General features: G+C 37.3%; 1 pseudogene; it reads right to left on the reverse strand.

Moving 5' to 3' along the window:
* Nucleotides 1-19314: 19314 nt before the first annotated feature.
* LOC114640293 lies at nucleotides 19315-19909 on the reverse strand (annotated as a pseudogene).
* Between the last annotated feature and the right edge of the window lie 838 nt (nucleotides 19910-20747).

Genomic DNA, 20747 nt, shown 5'->3' on the forward strand with positions numbered 1-20747 from the left:
GAACAGAGTTCACCATCTGGGATAGTAATAGGGCAGGAAGCAGTTAAGGATCAAAAACCTTTCTTCATTGGTCTGAAGCTGGCCACTGCAATGAATAAGAAGAATGCTAGATGCTAGACTAAAACAGAACAAAACAAAACAAAACAAAAAACCCTTATAGTTGATCATTACTGCAATTCTGTAAGATGAGGCACTGAAAAATCTATGAAAATAATTCATTAGAGTTTAAAAAATTATAGTAGTTACAGACATTGTCACATTCAACAAAGGGAGGAGTTTTACAGAATTTTCGGCCTTAGCTAACATTTAATGCTTGTTCTAGTTTGCTTTCTATTGCTATCATTAATAAACAGCATGACCAGCAGCAGCTGGACAAGGAAAAGGTTTATTATATCTTACAGCTTACAGTCTATCATTTAAGGTAACAAGGGCACGAACTTGAAACAGAGGCCGTGAAGGAATGTTACTTCCTGGCTTCTTTTCCACAGCTGGCTCATTTTGCTTCCTTATGCAGTCCAGGTTTATCTGCTTTAGGGTGGTACCACCCACAATGTGCTGTGCCCTCTGGTATCAATCATTAGTAAGGAAAATTTTCCATAATCAGACCTTACAATTCAGTTTGGTAGAGACATTTGTTTCAGCTGAGGGTCTTTTTTTCTCAGATGATGTTTGTTGGTGCCATGTTGAAAAAATTCAAACCAGCATAATGTCTCATGCAAAAATTAATCTTTGTATGTGTGGAAAATTAAAGGATTGAGATCATATTTTTTTTTTTAAAGTTATCATCTGTTTAGATGTGATCAAATACTTCCACCAGCTTGAGGGCCTTATAGTGTTATATTTGTAACTAGAACAAATAGATGACAGAGTGATTTCAATGTTCTTCCTTCTAGTATCATTGACATTTTCTTGAATTTAAGCCACCTGTGAAACAAAAGTCGAAAGTCTATAAAAACAATAAGTATAATCAGAAACCACAAATTTCACCTTGGATATGAAAGAAATGAAAGCATGATAATTTGTAAATTAGAGTACATATTCATTGTGTATGTATTATGACTTTTGTTTTTGTGTTTTGTTTTCTTTCATGATTCCTGAACATACAAACAAGTGAATTTCTATATGGTTTTTTTTTTTTTAGTTGTTTCTTTGGCTCATTTCCTTCTGTTCTTTATTTTTCTATTCTAATTCATTTGTTTTTGTTTTTATCTTAATATGTTATATTTTATTTTATTATTATCCCTTAGAAGCCTTTTGTTTTCCATGGACAGAAATGGGATGGATCTGGATGGGAGGAAAGATATCGAGAAACTCTACAGTGACCAACTTCACTTCCCTCCTAAGAATGTCACTCCATATGGGCCAAACATCCAAATGAATCTACAGAGGCCATACCAATTCAAATTACCACATTCAATTTCCCAGCCCCTAAAGGCTTGTAGTCATAACATAATGCACCATGCATTTAGTCCAACTTCAAAGTCTCCATAGTCTATCACAACCTGAACAATGTTTAAAAGCTCAAAGGTCAAAGACTCTTCTGAGATTCATACATTCTCTTAACTGTAATAGTCTATAAAATCAAAATAAAAATGCTGCTCATGTACTTCCAAAATACTCAAAATGTAGGCAAGGAAGCACAATGAAGAAATAGTGAACCAAAGCAAGACTGAACATCAGCTGAACAGACTGCAAACTCTGCATCTGATGTCATAATGATCTTCAGAGCTCCAACTCCTTTCAGCTTTGTTGACTGCAACACACTTCTTTCTCTTGGGTTGCTTCCACTCACTGTTAGCAGTTTTCCTTGGCAGGTTTCCCAGGGCTCTGGCATCTCTAACATCTTGGGGTTTCCAAGTCATTTCAGGCTTTACCTTCACAGATTCATTCAGTGGCCTATTTGGGGCCCCAAACAGGGACAACTTTGCCACACATTTGGCCTCAGGAACTTAGTCTCAGAGGAAAATTTCTTGACTCTAAAGCCAGAAACACATGGTTGAAGCTGGTAAATTCTGCTGCTTGCTGGGGCTGGAACATGGCCCCCTTGTTCAATCTCTTCTTCATCAGTTTTCTTGTTTTGATGATTTCCTTCACTGCCTAAACTGAGCTGTTGTGAAATTTGCTGAGTAGACCAGGCTGGCCTTGAACTCAGAGGTCTGCAGGTCTTCATCTCCTAAGTTCTGGGATTAAAGGCATGTACCACCACAACTGGGCCTAAGCTTTTCTTTAATTCCTTTTCATTGTAGATTATTTTACACATGTCCTTTATGAAGGACTATGTTTCAATCCAAATCAAACACCTGTGTCTTCTAGCCTCAAGATCGGGATAAAAGACATGTTTTTGTCCTGCCTCAAGATCTGGAACAGGTGTGCCCTCCATTTCTGGGTTGTAATTCATTCGAGGTATAGTTAACTTACAACCAAGAACAGCCATCACAATCCACCCCTTGTCAACTTGACACATGGTCATATATAATTATGTCCAAATGAAAACAATAGTTAGGTCATAATAACACCTAACATGATAAAATTTCTCATACAATGGCAAATTCACAAACAATGGACTGGCCATAATAGTGCCTAACATGATAAAAAAATATCCCTTATACAACTGTAAACACATTATAAATTTAGAATTGGTGGCATTGTCCCTTGGGAACATGTTTTTACAAGATGGAAGCTTTACTGGGTTAAATCTTGCCCTGAGGTCAGCACTCCCTTAATTACATTTAATATCTTTATCTGTGTATCTTCTTGAAGAAGAATTTAGCTCTATTCCTCCTGGTACCCTTTAATCCATAAACCATACATTTTATATTTTTTTCCTTTCTGTGTTAGCTACATCTAATTATATTGCCTCTCATAAGTGTGAACCACAGGAAAGAGACTATACTAGGCTGTTTTGAGATTTCCTTTGCCAGTGAAATTTACCTAATCTCTTTGCTTCAGCCTCTTGGAACAAGGGCAAAAAGCAGCCACATTCTACACTAAAAATATCAAAAAAATAAAAAAATAATTGCTAGACCACACATACTAAAATTCATCTCCTCTGAAATATCTTGAGTCAAACCCCCATAGTTCAAATCCTCCTTAGCACCACCGTCTTTCATGTTCCTACTAGTATGATCCATTAAGCCCCACAAAAAGCTTTCCACTGATTTCCTAATCTAAAGTACCAAAATACACTTTCCTCCAAACAAAATCATGGTCAGGCCTATCAAAGCAATAACCCAGTTCCTGGTACCAACTTCTGTATTAGTTGGGTTTTTGCTTTTGATTTTTTTTTTTCTGTGAAGGGACTACATCACCAAGCTAACTTTTTATTGGGTTTCGCTTACACTTTTACAAATTTAGTCCATTATCATCATTTTGGGAAGCATGGCTGCCTGCAGACAGTTGTAGTGCTAGAGGAGTAGAGAATTTTATATCTGATCCACTGGCAGCAGAAAGAGACTGGATTCTCCATTGGGTAGAGTGTGAGCACAGGAGGCCTCAAAGTATACCACAACAGTGACATGCTTCCTTCAACAAGGCCAAATCTTTTAATAGCGCTGTTCCCTATGGCCAACCATCCAACACATGGATCTTTGGGGCCACACCTATTTTAACCACCACAATCAGGAATAAAGTAGTTCTAAAGCATTCTAAATGTATGTATAATATATTTAATAAAATGTCATGAAAAATATACCAGTGCAGACTCATATATGTATGTATGTGTTTGATACATATGCTTGTATAACAATAAGTACATTCTTACACATGCATTAACATATTAATTCATTTTTAGTGAACTTGAATGTGAAAGAAGTCAACTTCCTCAAACATTGTTGGGAGTATAAATTGGTGTGAATTCTGAGACAATTTGTGACTATATAATACAATGTTAACATATGCTTTGAGTCATTTTTCCTACACACAACTAAACATTTGTTAGCTATGCAAATATAAAAAGATCTACTATAATATTGTTTATGATAACAGAAAATAAAAATATCTTCAGTGTCTTTGTGCTAAAGAATGGTGAATATAATATAGTATACCAAATTAATAGAATTAGGCAGCCAGTAATTTAAGTAAAGCCATCTGATAATACCACTATGAAAATGTTATAACACAGTCTAAATTAAGTTTTAAGTTCATATGTAAAGTAATGAGTTTAATTATAGCATTCTCATACACATGGTATTATACTTTATTCTCAGTATCCCCTTTTCTTACTGCCCGCTCTGTGTCTCCAGCTCCATGCTGACTGACTTCCTTTATTTTCCTCAGGCAGCTATGTACGATATTGTCATGTCACATGTGTTCAATCACTCACTCTTCCTCCCGTACCTGAAGATTGCTTCTTCCACCCTGGGATCTCTCTCTCTTGTTAATGAAATGTATAGTGTGCACAATGCTTCATTCTTTGTGAAAAAATTGCAACTACAGCATTTAAAAATATATAGAATGCTTCTCAGCATGAGGTCATTAACACCATTTGCTTCTTGAGCCCTATGTGTTAGACAAAGCAGGTGGAGTGTTGATAATAGATCTTGGTTTCAGGATTTATAATGGGTTGGTATTAGGAACTTATGGTCTACAAAAAGACTGTGTGTTCTCAGAGTTCATTCACAGAGATAGTAACGAACAGCACGTTTTCATATGCCAACCTATTGGTCCAGAGCCACAGCTCAAACTATTTCTATGCAAGGCTTTTAAACTAAGAGCTACTACTAATCTGCCCGAATTACTCAAAATGCTGGGTGTTGAACAAGCACATAGAGCCTCTAAAAATTAGTCAAAGCAGCCTACTCTGGAGTGATTCATCCTGCCTTCTGCCCAAGAGAACACAGCACAAGTGCTTACAAGTTCTATGTTTACTCCATGTGGGAGTTAGAATCTTGAATGTCACTAAAGGCCTGTCTGTAGAAGAAAGGCTTAGTTGCATTATCTTGACATTGCTATAAAGTTGTGAGAGCTTTAAAAGGAGGGGACTAGCGGGAAGGTTCAGGACACTGGCAGATATCACAAAGGCATTTTTGGGGAGGGAAGGATTCCAGCTTCTCTCTTTTGGCTCTAGCCTTCCAGTGATTGGCTCTGTTTTTGCTTGTTTGTTTGTTTGTTTGGCCCACTCATCTCCATGATTTCTGTCTTGACACAGACCTCAAAGCAACAGAGAAGATAACCAAGCTCTGAAGCCCATGATATGTGATCCAAAGTAAAACTTTAAGTTGATAATTGCAGGTACTCTGTCTGTGATGGAGAGTGATTGACACATTCTTTCTGATTGTTCTTGTATTCTGGTACTTTCCTGTAGAGAGAATATCTTGTGTATTGTGTGGATACATCACCTGTCAATTAAAAAGCTTATGATCTATGGCTTAGGTGGGAAGTAGAGGTAGGACATCCAGGAGGAGAAAGAATTCTAGGGTAGAGCCAGGCAAGAGATTGGTCCAGGAAAATCTAACAAGACATGTGCATGGTACCTGAACACAGGTAATCAGCCACATAGTAGAAGCTAGGTTAAGATAAATGGGTTATCTTTAGTTATGATCTAGTCAAAGAAGAGCCTAGCTATATGCCAAACATATTTGTAAATATATTTTGAGTCTGAGTCTTATTTCTGGAAGTGTGGGGCTGGAAGGATGAACCAGGGTTTAACTATAACCCTTTCTTGTGTGGTTGTGGTATCATGGTATGTCCTCACTTCTTGAGAACTCTGTAAATAAAGACAAGTGTATTGCCCTGAACTCATGCTCCTGAATTCCTGGTGTCACTGTAATTAATAATTAAATCTACAGTTTAAAAGAAGATGGAGATAAACCCTTGTTGTCATATGTCTGATATCATTGAAAAAATCTACATCGTAAATACCATTTCTTAAAAAATATACTGTATAATTAGCATGCTAAATGTCATATGATTCTAAAAATTTTGAAATATATGAATAGTACCTACCCTACTTTTGCTTTCTGTTACTATGATAAACAACATGATATAAAACAACTTGGAGAGAGAGGGTTTATTTGTATTACAGGTTACAGTCTGTCATCATGGGAAGCCAGTGCAGGAGCACAGGCAGGAACCTTGAAGCATGAACTGAAGCAAAAACATAAAGGACTGCTACTTACTGATTTACTTCCTCTGGTCTGCTCAATTACCTTTCTTATTCAGCTGAGGCCTATCTACCCAGGTATGACACTACCCAAATTGGGCCCTCCTCATCCAGTGATCAAGAAAATGCCTATAGATATGTCCAGAGTTCAGTCTGATAGAAGAAATTACTTAATTTCATTTGCCCTTTTCAAGTCTGCAATCTGTGTAAAGCTGACTAAAGCTATGACAGTACCCAAAAATTGTTTTTAAAAAAGTTGCTGAGTGAAAAATGAAGAGAATAACAAATCCCTGCAAAGCCTAGAATGAAGAGCTGGGTACTATGTCACATAGTGCAAGAAACAGTTGAGACCTTCACAATAAAGATAACCAAGAATTTAATGGGAAAAACTACAATATACAAGCAGAAGAAATGACAGGTGCCTATAAAGGAAAAAATTTAGGTCATTTGTATAATGGCTTTTCATAAAAGGAAACCATTTTTTCCAAATTTATTAGTCATTCAATCTGGTGACTATGAAAATCTCCATTCAATAACCTTAAGAATTCATAAGAAAGTTAAAAGGATATAAATAGCTGAACCAGGCATGATAATTTTAAAAAAGCGATTCCATGGGGAGAAGTGTAGGTGGCTCAGTGGATAAAGCATTGTGTCATGAGTGTAAGGACAAGAGTCCAAATGTATAGCACCCTGACAAAAGCCAGGTAGACCGAATGGCTGGCCTGTAATCCTATTGCCTATAAGATAAAAGCATTGGAGCCCCTGGACAAGTTGTCCAGCTAGCTAAACTGAATTGGCACATTCTGCATGAAATGCCCTACCTCAGTAAATAAAATAGAGAGTGGTCAAATTAGGTCCCAGACTGACATCAACTCCTGGCTTTGATGTGCACATACATGTGAACATACATACTCATATACAGGGGAAACATGGCTTGGTGATTAACACTGAGAAGCATCGTAAGTTTAAATTGTTAAAGTGCTGTGAGAAGTCACAAGAACAGATAAACTAAATGATGAAACTGAGGAGAGAGGTCAGGAAAAGACCTCTATGTGTAAGCAAGTGTAAACTTCAAATCAGCAAGAAATGCCCACTCCACTCAGCATTGTTTATTAATCAAGAGCATGAAGAAAACGTGCATCTTTAACCTGCGTGATTCAAAGAGAAGTCCTGTTGAAGCCAAAATGTAGCTTTTGATTATTTGGAGGGAAAGTTGTGGAAAATCTGATAATATTGGAGAGGTTCCAACTGTGATGGCAAAATAAAATGAAGATTCTGTGTTACTAGACCTACTCTCCACTCTCTTCCTAGAATAAATCTCATCAGAGCTTTTAGGACTCAGAAGAGCATTAAGACTCTAGGAGACAAAGTCAGTGAAAAGAGTTCTTTCATTTATATACCCCCTCCCCAGGGGAGCAGAAAGTAGGGCAAACTTTCATAGATGAGTAACTGAGCCGCAGCAAAGAGATTTACCCATTACAGTATCTGAACACAGCCGGTAGCCTAAGGCCATAGACCTCCTGTGTACACAGTGCTTCATTTTTCTAAACAAATGATATCAGAGCTTGTCCCAGCACAAGCATGGTATAAATTGAATGAAAATGATACAGCAGAGTTTTAGGATCCACCTCATATTTTAAAACATAAAAAATATCAGCTAAATTGCACTCATTTATAGAGAAGAACTATTATTGTGTAGTCATTTGAGACATCATGGTGCTTACATTGTAAAACTTATTTATTTAAAAACTGGTATTCTGGTACCGAAAGAAATATCTTGTAGATTTCAAATAAAACATGGATATTAAACAATTTGAAATTTGTGTTAGAACTAGTGTAAGGTGGTTTATAAGAGCATTCATGAAGACCATTTTCATGAGAAAACTTCACAATGCATTGGTTTAACTTATTATAATAAAAATAATGCTCAGATTGGGGTTGGATTGGTGGAGTTATAAACTGTCTCCTTTGTGTTGGCATTTTTCTTCCTTTTAGTATGAAGTCTGGTTAAGTTTTCCACAAACAACCCCCTAGTAGAGAATAAGGATGCTCGTGTTGCTGACAGCATGCAGCAGCAACGAGAATCCTGTAATAGTTTTCTCTGCAGATAGAATAGACGGTCATCAGTGGGAGAGTGATTCCTCCATAAATATCCTTCAGCATCAGTGGTATAGAAAGAATTCTTACAGCAAATAATAAAACCAGGATTGGTTATTCTTTATTCAGTTCTTCTATTATATTGAACTGGAGTATGTATATTAGCCTTGTAAATTAGGCTGAGTTCCTTTACAGAGAAGTTCTATTTTTTCTTACTGTTCACATCTCCCTAAGTGCTTATAGCCTTGATGCATAGCAAAACTGATAAAAAGGAAAAAAAAATCCCAAATCCCTTTGTACTATGGCAAAAATATTGGGATAAGTATATTGCAAGGCTTTTTTAATTTGCATTTTATTTTAAACATTTTCTTTAACACAAAAATGTTCTCTAGCTTTTATTTTTGAAATCTAACACAAACTTAATAACATTCATCCAAGCACTGGAGATATCCCAAAATAGAAGATTACTAATGTGTTATTTTATTTTAACAAGGACCTTAGATAAAGATCTCACTATCTTCTATACTTTCCCATGATAAAACAGTACTGACAGCAGGCAGGTTACTGAAGAAATTCCCATAACTCACAGATCTAGTAAGAGATATGGCTATGAATTGAGACTTCACTCAATGACATTGATCATGCATATAGAATAGTCTTAATGTTGTGGGTATGTTTCCTTTACTATTTCTCTGCTATCCCCAAGACTTCTCATCTTAAAAAGGTACAGTTATAGCTGATGCTCCTAATCTATGCCTACTCACTATCTCAGTTCCTCCATTTGCCTCCTAGACTTTCAACAGGTGGTGTTGTCTCTAGTGCCTTGTCTCTTCTAAGGCATATCTGATGCTATTAAAGGCTAACGAAAAACTCTAAGTACCTCCTTTGATTAATCACGCCTCATAGTTGTTCCTGGAACTGCCTGTTCTGATCAGGTTTGCTCTCAAAGTCATTGGTAATAAGCCTTGCTGTGACATTAAAGTCAGAATACTAATGATGAGAAATGGAAATGAGCATGCTTTTAGCTCTCAGTGAAATCTTATTTGGAATAGTTTGCTAACATCTTGGCTGTCTTCTGAAATCTCAGGATCATTATGCAATGTTGCCTCATTCTTATAGGTTGAAATGTATTCTATAGGGGAAGAATGGTAATTCTTCCTTAGCCTTCATGTGTTTTCAGTTACTACCAACCCCTGAAGTAAATGATAGATCAATAATGATAAAGAAGTATAATATACACTTATGTGTACACGGGGGACACTTGGAATACAGAACCTATCAGTATCTTTGAATTTTAGCCTAGTAGATGATCTCCTACAAAATAGCACATTGTTATCTCATTTAAAAGATTTACAATATAATTTCATCATTTCCTCCTTCCATTTCCTTTTTGCAAACTTCCTAAATCTCTCCTTGCATTCAAGTTCATGGCCTTCCTTTTCATGAATTATTGTTATATGCATATTAACATGTATATACATACATACGTAGTCCTAAATCTAAACTTCTCAGTCTGTATCGTGTTATTTGCATGTATGCCTTTGGGGCTGACCTCATTTAAAGTTAGAAAACCAGTTGATGCGCTCTTCCCTGGAGAAGACTATTTCTTTTGCTTTCAGCATCCTTAGTTGGCTGCATTTCTCTGTGTAGGGTTGAGGCTTCCTGGTATTTCCCCAGTCCACCTGGCAGTCTATTGTTGGGGTCCTTGTTCAACTCCTGCTTAGACAGTCATGTTGTGAGGCTTTAGGATGTAGCTTCTGACACTCCTCAGCAAACTCCCTGAGCCTCTGATCTTATAGTCTTTTTGCCCCTTTCACAATGTTCCCAGAGCCTTAGGTATGGGAATGTTTTATAGATTTTTTTTTGATGTTTTATAGATCAAATGAGACTAGTCCCCACAACTTGCATTTTCACTGGTTGTGTGTTTTTTTTTCTGCAATGATCTCTACTGTAAAGAATAACTTCCTTAATGAGCACTGAGAGCTATACTTAGGTGTGGGTGCAAAGACAAATATGTAGAGTGTTGTTAATAATTGTGCCGGTTTAATAGAATGGTGGTTGTAGTAAGTTCTCCTCCAACATCTGTGACGGGTTGAACCTGTGGAGATGGCTAGGTTTCCAGTATCAGGCATAATTTCCCTTTTGTTGAGCAGGTTTTAAGAGATAATTAGAGATATGTTGGTTTCCACCAACATATATATGCCACTAACACAGCCTTAGGGTTATCTTGTCAGGCTGATCATTGTGGTTTTGGGGTATCATAGCTAGGTAGGTCTATAACACAAAGAAAGAGAGCCGTGGGCCTCTGAAGCTAGAAAGTTAGGGGCAGGGGCATAAACTGCAAGAGTTAATCAGAGCGGCTTATTAATGCAGATATTCTCTGATCAATCTAATGTCACCTTCCCAGTTCATTCCTTCTTCTCCTTGTAAGAAAGGTGAGGTGGTATAATTTTATCTCTCTAAATATCTCTTTAGTATTTCCTATTTCAGAAAATAGTACAGTGCAAGTCTTTTGAATCTATTACTTCTTTTTTTTTTAATTTTTTTTTTTTTACATTCCAGAGTTTATTCCCCTCTGCCTCCGTCCACCCGTCCACCTTCCAATTGTTCCACATCTTATACCTCCTCCCCACCAACTCTCCTGTCTCCATGAGAATGTTCCCACCCCCCCACACCACTTGACCTCTAAATTCCCTGGGGCCTTCAGTCTCATGAGGGTTAAGTGCATCATCTCTGATTGAGCACAGACCCTGCAGATCTCTAGTGTATATGTGTTGGGAGCCTCATATCAGTTGGTGTATGCTGCCTTTTTGGTGGTCTAGTGTTTGAGAGATCTCGGGGTTTCACATTAATTGAGACTGCTGGTCCTCCTACAGGGTCACCCTCCTCCTCAGCTTATTTCAGCCTTTCCCTAATTCAACCATAGGGGTCAGCAGCTTCTGTCCATTTGTTAAGTGCAAATGTCTGCATCTGACTCTTTCAGCTGCTTGTTGGGTCTTCCAGGGAAGAGTCATGATAGGTTCATTTTTGTGAGCGCTCCATAGCCTCAATAATAGTGTCAGGCCTTGGGACCACCCCTTGAGCTGGATCCCACTTTGGACCTGTCTTTGGACCTTCTTTTCCTCAGACTCCTCTCCATTTCCATCCCTGCAGTTCTTTCAGACAGGAACAAATATGGGTCAGAGTTTTGACTGTGGGATGGCAACCAGCTCCCTCCTTTGATGCTCTGTCTTCCTACTTTAGGTGAACTCTATAAGTTTCCCTCTTGTTACTGTCAGGCATTTTATCGAAGGTTCCTCCCTTTGTGTCCTGAGAGTCTCTCAACTCCCAGGTCTCTGTTGCATTCTGGAGGTTTCCTCCAACCTCTTACCTCCCAAGGTTGTCTATTTCCATTCTTTCTTCTGGCCCTCAGAGCTTCAGTCCTTTTCCCTCACCCAATATCTGATCAGGTTTCCCTCCTCACCTCCACTTTTCCTCCAAGGTCCCTCCCTCCCTCCCAACTTGTGATTGCTTTCTTCTCCTTCCCCAGTGGGTACTGAGTCGTCCTTACTTTGGCCCTTCAACTTGTTGACCTTTTTTATTTCTGTAACAACCCAATCAAAATATGGAGTATAGAACTAAAAGAGGAATCTCAAATGGCTGAGAAGCACCTAAACAAATGTTCAAAGTCCTTAGTGACCAAAAATATGCAAATCAAAACAACCCTGAGATTCCACCTTACACCAACCAATCACAATGGCTAAGATCAAAACCTCAAGGAACAACACATGTTGGTGAGGATGTGGGAAAGCGGAACATTCCTCCATTGCTGGTAGGATTGCAAACTGGTACAACCATTCTGGAAATCAATCTCGAGGTTCCTCAGAAAATTGGAAACTGATCTACCTAAAGACCCTTTAATACCACTCTTGGGAATATACCCAAAAGATGTCCCAACCATGCCACAGGGGCACGTGTTCCACTATGTTCATAGCCTCCTTATTTGTGATAGCCAGAAAGCTTGAAACAACCCAGATGTCCCACGACAGAAGAATGGATACAGAAAATGTGGTTCATTTAAACAATGGAATACTACTCAGCTATTAAGAACAAGGACATCCCAAGTTTTACAGACAAATGGATGGAACTAGAAAATATCATCTTGAGTGAGGTAACTCAGACCCAAAAGGACATTCATAGTATGTACTCACTAATATGTGGATATTAGTCAAAGAAAGGAAAAAAGAAAGAAAGAGAGAAAGAAAGAAAGAGAAAAAGAACATTACAGAATCTATTATTTCTTAATTGCCTTCAGTTCAATATTTAGCCCTAGCTCTGTGTGGCACTTTCTAGTCTCAAGGAATTCTAAAGGAACAGATTAATCAAAATGCACGAATAAAAATAACAATAAAGGGTTATTTGCCTGCCAAAAAGTATATTAATTATAATAGTAACACTATGTAGTAATGAATATGCATGTAGACACTTAAGTGTAAATGTATTTCACTCACATGTAGTAATGACAATCAGTATATATTAATACATTTTTAGCTTATTTATGTATATGCATTAATTCATAAACTTTCATGTGCTCTAATTTATTTACAAGTGTGCAAAATATTTAAATGAATCTCTGCAACATTTAGAAATAATCTGATGTTGCCTTACTTTTGGGGTAACTTTACTGGGTTCTACTATCCACCATCCTTCCAACTATCATTCTACTCCAATCCCTTTCAACTCCCCAACACTATGTAGTAGAGAAAGAAGGTTAGAGGGGAGAGGCAGCATAGTCTTCTTTAGACTACTTCCTCCTGATTTGGGGCATTGGGTTCCTTGGTGCAAGTCCAGTCTCCATTGTCAGGATATCTCCCACCAGCAATCCAGCTAAACAACAAACTAACAATCCAGAAATAGCAACCTGCAGCAGCATGAACCAGCAGAGATAGCAGCATGGGAAGAAGCTGCCAGAGGACCTTGAAGGGTACTTGCACTTATACCCTTTCAAGGGTCCTCAGAATTCCAAAGGTAAACTATCTGCACATAGCAAAAATCATGCCTCTCCTAGAGCACAAGACAATCGTAGTTAGTGGCTGTGGACAGTATGAAGCAGCCCCAGATCCCACACCTGGGATTAAAACAAAAACATATTCACATAACAACTGAGTTTTAAAAAAAAACAATATTCTCACTACAATCTCACTTTAATTTGGGGGTTAAAGTGAGTTGACAGAGTAAAGAGATAGAGATAAAGGAGCACTTAAAACAAGTGCACTCACATCAAACAAAGCTATACTTTTTTCTCTAAAATCCATTCTATTCTACATATTTCTTATATTTACTTCTATCCAAAGAGAAAATGTAGTAAATACTGGAGATATATATATATATATATATATATATATAAATTGTAGGCACAAAACAAGAACATTAGAACACTTCTTCCCAGAATTAATCAATCTCAATATTTCATATCTTCCCATTGCGCTGGCTTTTAAGCCCTCACACTGCATATTCTAGTATGAAAACTAAGTTTATTTGAATAGGACCATTCTACATTTTTTAGAGTTTGAAGTTGTATTGTGCTATCTGTTATAAATTACTTTATAATACACCATCTTTAAATTTAACTTTCACAATTACATATTTGTAGTTTTTCAGAATCATTTTTAAAATGTTTATGAGTGTTTTACCTGTATGCAAGTCTGGGTACTATTCCCACGGCTGTTACCTGTAGCTACCAGAGGTTGGTGTTCCTTTGATCTCCTGGAATTGTATTTACAAACCATTGTGAGACACAATTGAGAGTGCTGGAAATCAAATCTGAGTCCTCTGCAGGAACAGCCAGTGCTCTTAACCTTTCTTCAGTGACAACTCTTCCTGTTTACAAAACACCTCTATACAAATGTTAACAAATCTGAAAGGATCTGGATTAGCTCCGGACCACCAATTCTATGTTCTCAGCACAAAAGAGATTTATTTCCCCAAGAGGCAAAAAAGGCAGGGAGGAAGAGCTAAAGACCTGGAAATAGAGGACTATGGAGAAGGGGAAGACAAAAATGAAGAGGGGAAAAGGAATATTTGTTCTAGAGGGAAAAACACTCTCCGGATAGAGAGGAGACAGATGTGGCCCATATGCAAATGGAAGTTTATAAAGATAAAAGTGAAAATTGTGTGTAAGGATGAAGTGTTTAGGGCGTGTTAACTAGGGAAATCAAAGGGAGCTTTTTTTGTTGTTGGACTTCCATACTTTAATATCTGGACCTTGGTAGTTAGCCTCAGGAAGAGGAGGTGGCCAAATAAGGAAATAGACCTTGCTGGCTAGTTTTAAAAATATAATCTAATGGATTTTTATCGAGGAAGAGAGAATGGGGAGATGGGCAAGGCACATCAATATTCACTGTATTTCTATTACAATTACTAAATCATTTATTGTACAGATTAATGTGTTTTATTGTGTGACATGCTCTATATTACTATGCTGTGCTCTCTTCAATTCCATCCTAACTAATATCATCTCATTTCTCTCTAGTCAATCTGCTTACTTTGAACATGGAAAAAAAGAAGTCAAATAATAAGCACATTTTCCCATAATGCTGCTTGCTGGCCTACCAAGGATTGTCATTAATCAAATTACTTTATTGAGCCAATGAAACATCTTGCTCTCCATTGAGTATACAGGTTTTTTATATGTGTGGTAAATAATGAGTTTTAAATCATCTCTTTGGCCTTACTGTGTAGAAAGCATAATAATGGTGGGGTATAATTTTCTCCAGCTCCAGAGACCTGAACATTGATTTCCCTTCCTAATCAGCCAGGTCTTTCCTTTCTATTGTGAATGCTCCAGGACAGGCTGATGATGAGCCTGACTGGGTGAATCAGTGATCATAATGACTGGTGAAGGCATGGTCACCTGGTTTTTCTGTCAGGGATGGTATAGTGAATCTTCATATCTTGTATAAGAAAGATGTGGTTTGAATGAAAAGGGTCCCATAGATTCATAAAGAGTAGCACTATTGGCAGCTGTATCCTTGTTGGAGGATGTGTGTTACTAGAGACAGGATTTGGGGTTTCAAAAATCCACTTTATTTTCCTTCTGCCTGAGCAACTGGATGTAGAACCCTCAGTTCCTTCTCCAGCATCGTATCTGCCAGTATACCACCATGCTTCCCACCATAATGAAATTGGACTAAACATCTGAACTGTAAGCCTCTTCAAATAAATGCTTCCTTTATATGAGTTGCCATGGTCATGGTGCCATCTCATATTAGTAGAAACCCTAAATAAAAGAGAAGTATTCTCAGGATATTTATGAATTTTACCTGAGAACCATGTGCTCTCTTGAGCCCATGCTGGTTCCTAGAAAAACACAGAATAATTTACAATAGGGAAGGTACAGAAAGGATAAGAATGAGCCTGTCACCAGATGCTAAAGTTTACCCCTCTCCAAAATATCGAAGTCAGTTTCTTATGAGATTGAAATATTCCATCCTACACAGAAGGCAGACAAAGGCAAACAACTCAAAATTGCTTCAGGAAGTTCCTGAAATTAACCAGATTCATTAGGCCCCTTCCTGTCTAAATCAATAAAAGCTGAGAGTCTCTCTCAGATAAACCAAACTGCAAAGAACACTCACAGATAAGATCCTGAAGAAGTAAAAACCAGTCTAGAAATAATTAAGACCAATTGAAGCAACTGGAAAAGACACTCTCCCATATGATGTGCTGCCTTCTGGCTGTGAAGTGTGCTCCAGGATCCCAGATTTGTGAGCAGTAATCCATGCTGGGGTGGGTTTTGGTGATGCAGCTGTCTTTGAGTCCTCAATAAAACTCATGGTTCCCTACGTTGAAATTTGTATCTGTACTTGGGTCTGTTGTGGGATCCTTATCTGGGGTGAGTAGGCATGAATGTTATGTCTCCCCAGGAAGTTTTGTCATTCAACACAAGCCACTCTTTTAACCTAGAAAACAAAAGCTTCTGCTAGTTTAAAAGGAAAGAAAAAACCTTGTCTCATTTATAGTCAGAATGCTTTTAATTTTAAAAATTGAGATTTTTATGTTATTCTACTGGCTTATAATGGATTTTTTTCTCTGAATTTACAGTGCAAGACATGGTCGGTAGCTTATTTTGGGGATGAGGGAGTCAAATGCTATTGTTGCTAATGGCAGTAAGATTCCCCAGTCCCTGCCTGTGGTTAATGATCAGAGACGTATAGATAGTACTTCTCTTTTTTCAGCCACTCCTAGATCACAGATGAAAACACCTTTGTCCCCAGATAGTCATCAGATTATACCCATAGCTGGGAGCAGAGATTTGAATGAGCATGAGTAGATTGATAGAGACTGGATAAATTCACTTTTGGTCTGACTTCAAAAAATCTAAGTATATATTTTGCTGGAATAGAAGAAATTAAATAGGTGAAAGAGACATCTGCGTCTCCCAGCAGAACAGAAGGATGGAGACAAAATCCACAAGGATATTTATTGAAAACATTGGTCATTGGTACATTGGTACCCTTCATCCTAAATTCAGGATACCCAAATGTCAAGATGTTGGAGTATTGGTAAGAAGTTTCATTTCTTAAGATTAAAATGGAATAGGCTTTAACAGGCAAGTAAAAGTCGAACAAGTGGTAATAGGGAACGTAAGAGGTAGAGTCGTCTGAACACAGGAGCTAAGACTATCAGGAAGGTAAGGTTTGAGAGCTGTTGAAGATGTGTGTGTAAGCTCTAGGACATATTAAGCTCAAGTCATATGTCTATCACTCTGTTTCTGATGGTTTCACTGCACACTGACAGCTGCATCTCCTGACCTTTCAGGTGTAAGTGTTCTCCTCCCTCGATCTCTACAGCTGTCTATAGTCAGTGGTCAACACATCCTTATCTCCTTCCTTGGTGGTGAGTTGTTACCAGATTGGATGAGGATATAAGTGAGTGAATGAGCCTAGGTACCATATAATTGTCTTCTGCGGTGGTGGTGGGGGGTAAAGTAGTTATTTATATTGTATCATTCTTAAAGTTCTTCATACACCTAACTCACTGTGTTTAGTGAATGGGTCTTTGAATTTACTCAAATGATTGCTGCTGTGTAATTACAACAAAAGTTAGCAAATATCCCATCATTTCTTTTTAGTCAGCTCCCTTTCACAACCATTGAGGCAGTCACTGGTCTATTTTTTTCTAATTTTATCCTTCAAACAAACTTTCTTCCAGATGAAAACATGTGTACACTGTGAGGATCAGTAGTTGATTCCTTTTGAATGCTAATGGTTCAAGCAACACAATAATTCCATATTCTTAATACCACACATTACCTGTACTCCAACAGAATGAGTTCAGCTTGTTTCCACTTTGTAGAATTGAGTAGAATTGTGAGAGATTTTACATATATGCTTCTGTATGAACAGAAGTATTCAGTTCTATTAGTAAAATATCTCAGAATGCATTGTCACTGCACAACATTTGGATTATTTTGTGTCCATATCTTCCCTATGCTCACTTGTCTTCTGTAAAGCTGCTTTGCTGAAGCATCTGCTCTTCTCTGCTGCATCTCTTGTGTTCTAGATGAGTTCTGAGAGTTTATTATGACACCTGAGTGAGCGCATTGCGAGTTCTGCGATTGAAAATGATTCTCACATGCTGTCAAAATTTACATGTTTTCAAATGTGGATAAAATCCAATTTATCAGTTTTATTTAATCTATTTAGTGCATTTTAGAACCATTTTGCATGTGTCAATGTTTTCCGTGAAGATCTAGTGATTACACAGTATATGTCAAAGTTCATGCTCTCTAGTTAGTTGTTAGTCTGAGAGATGTGGGTGAGGTTTTTTTTTGTTTTGTTTGCTCATTTAGTTTTTTGTTTGGTGTGTGTGTGTGTGTGTGTGTGTCTGTGTGTAGCAGACATGTTCATAGGCTGTAGCTTTGTTTCAGGGCTGTGCTTTTTCATTGACATATCTGTTTATCTATGTAAAAAGTCAACCAAGTTTGTCCCATAGTTCTCCTTGCAGACTGCTCTCTTGCCTATATCTGGGAGACTCTCAGATGGCAACCTTTACAAGTGTGGAACTTTTACCATTCAAAACTGCATCAAATTTTTATAAATAATGTAAACTTCCATTCTTTTTTAATTTTTATATGTTATAATTGATTTGATTTTCTATAAAATGTGTGAGTCCTGATGATGACCTGTGGGAATATCACAGAGGAACAAAACTGGGATTCGTCTTCCTTTGTAAACAATTGGGGAACAACTTAAGTCTTCATTGAAAAGGGTTCTTTAGCACTCCATCTGCTTCATTCTGCTGATGTCTGCAATCCTGTGCCTAATTTCCTTCAGAAATTAATTTTCATAATTTATTCATTTTTTGCATCAGTATCCCTAACCTGAAATTCTGTTATTGATGGTATCATTTTATTTTTTAATATGACTCCTTGTAGTTTCTCACTTTTACATAGAAAGACGATTGATTTGAATGCAGCAGCATATCGCCTGTCATTCATTAGTAACAATAATTCATTTCTAGCATTCACTTTTATTATCGAGTTGTTTTCTTAACCTACATTCTCAAATTAAACTTCTAGTCCACAGTCACATAGAACTTATTTTCTTATTCTTTGTATTTTTTCCTTCTTTATTTTTTTTAATTTTATGTTTAATTATTTTGTGAGTGTTGGAAACCGAATCTGAGTCCTCTTAAAAGAGCAGCCAGAACACCTAAAAGCTGAGCCATCTCTCCAGCCCTTCTTGAAATCTGTTAAAATTCCCTTATGTTGAGACAATATTTCTTTTCATGTTTTAATCTTGTTCATACTGGTTGGTATTTTTTTCTGTTTTATACCTTCTTGTCTAACTTGTTGACTACGTATTTGTATTTTTTCCCTCAGAATTCACGTTTAATAGATACTTTTAAAAAAAAGAAAAAAAGAAAAAAAAGAATTAACAGATTGGTTTCTGTGACTGATATAAGATGGTCTGCCCAAAACACAGCTCAGAGCATGATCAATAGTGGAAGAAAGACTAACCCTGTAGAAAGGGCTTATCTGGAATCACACCACATCATGTGTTTAAGGATGAGTACAGTACAAGACATTTTCTTCTGGCTGTTCAATGCTGCCTGGCAGAAAAATGGTCCAGTGTTCACTTCTGCTTAGAGAAATACTCTTTGCTCTTATGAACATCAGGCTTGATGGTATCACTGCTAGGTTTCCAGCTTCACCACACTTCACCATGTTTGTCAGTGAACTGGAAGGCCTGGACTAGCCTCAGAACCTCATCCACAGAGCAGCCAACAGGAAGATCGTTTATTTTTATCTGGTGAAGAGTACCTTTATCATCAATAATAAAGAGGCCCCTGAAAGAGATACTTTCATCAGCCTTTAAGACTCCATAATCTTGAGCAATGGCATGCTTGGGATCTGATATTAAGGGAATGTTCATGGGTCCCAGTTCTCCTTGTTTCCCGGGTGTGTTAATCCATGCCAGATGACAAGTGAGAATCCAGGGAAGCTCCAATCACTTGGCAGTTAAGTTTCTTAAACTCTTCTGCTCTATCACTGAAAGCAATGATCTCCTTGGGACACACAAAAGTAAAGTCAAGAGGGTAAAAGAAGGACACAGCATATTTTCCTCTGTCATCACTTAGGGTGATACCTTTGAATTGTCCATCTGACATAACAGCTGTAGCTTTGAAGTTGGGAGCAGGATGCCCAATTTTTTCGATTCCTGAAGACATCTTGCTATCAGCAGGGTGGAGCCACGGGTCTCACGAACAGAACCAACTATGAGAACAAAGGAAGAGGTCCCATATTTGTATTTTTATCACATCTATGTGTACAACAATACAATTAGTAGGCAGAACAGTTTATAAACAAATACCAGTTAAGGGTCACTTTGTTGATTAAGTGTCCTGGATGTTTTGCTTTATCTTTCTGCTTACCACACCAATTATTAAATGGCAAACATTGAAGTTCACAGGTTCTATGGCTTTCTATTTCTCTATTCTTTCTACCCATTTTTCTTGATGTGTTTTGAAGTGTCCTTGTGACGTACTTTCATGCTAAGATCTCATTATACTCAGTGAGTTTTGATTTAGCATCTCATCATGACTCTCTTGGTTTCTCCTAATAACACTTTTGATGTTTACTTTGCCTGTGGTCAATGTAGACACCATCTTTTCTGTATTGGTATTGAATAGAGTATCCTTTACTATTCTCTTACTTTCTATATTTTAAGGAAATAGCATACAGAATATTATTTGTTCCTTGTAAAAATAACTTAATTTAATACTCTCTGTCTTCTAGCTTATTGTTTAAGCCATATTAATTACTGATACAAAACTTTTTGACTCAATTATTTTGCTATGCATTTTAATCAATTCTTTAAATTAAAACATTCATGTTCTCTTTTTTGTTTATGGGTTTTGAGTATTTTCTTATTTCAGCATGTTTTTCCTGATGGCCATTTATTTTACTCATTTTAGTGGTTCCTGTATGAACTAAATTTTGATTGCTCACTTTTCCTCAATCTTGTGTTTGTCTTATCTATTAATTTTCCTATCATTTACATTAGGG

Source organism: Grammomys surdaster, unplaced genomic scaffold (genome assembly GCF_004785775.1).
Source record: "Grammomys surdaster isolate TR1022 unplaced genomic scaffold, NIH_TR_1.0 125801, whole genome shotgun sequence".
In the NCBI taxonomy this organism is placed as follows: Eukaryota; Metazoa; Chordata; class Mammalia; order Rodentia; family Muridae; genus Grammomys; species Grammomys surdaster.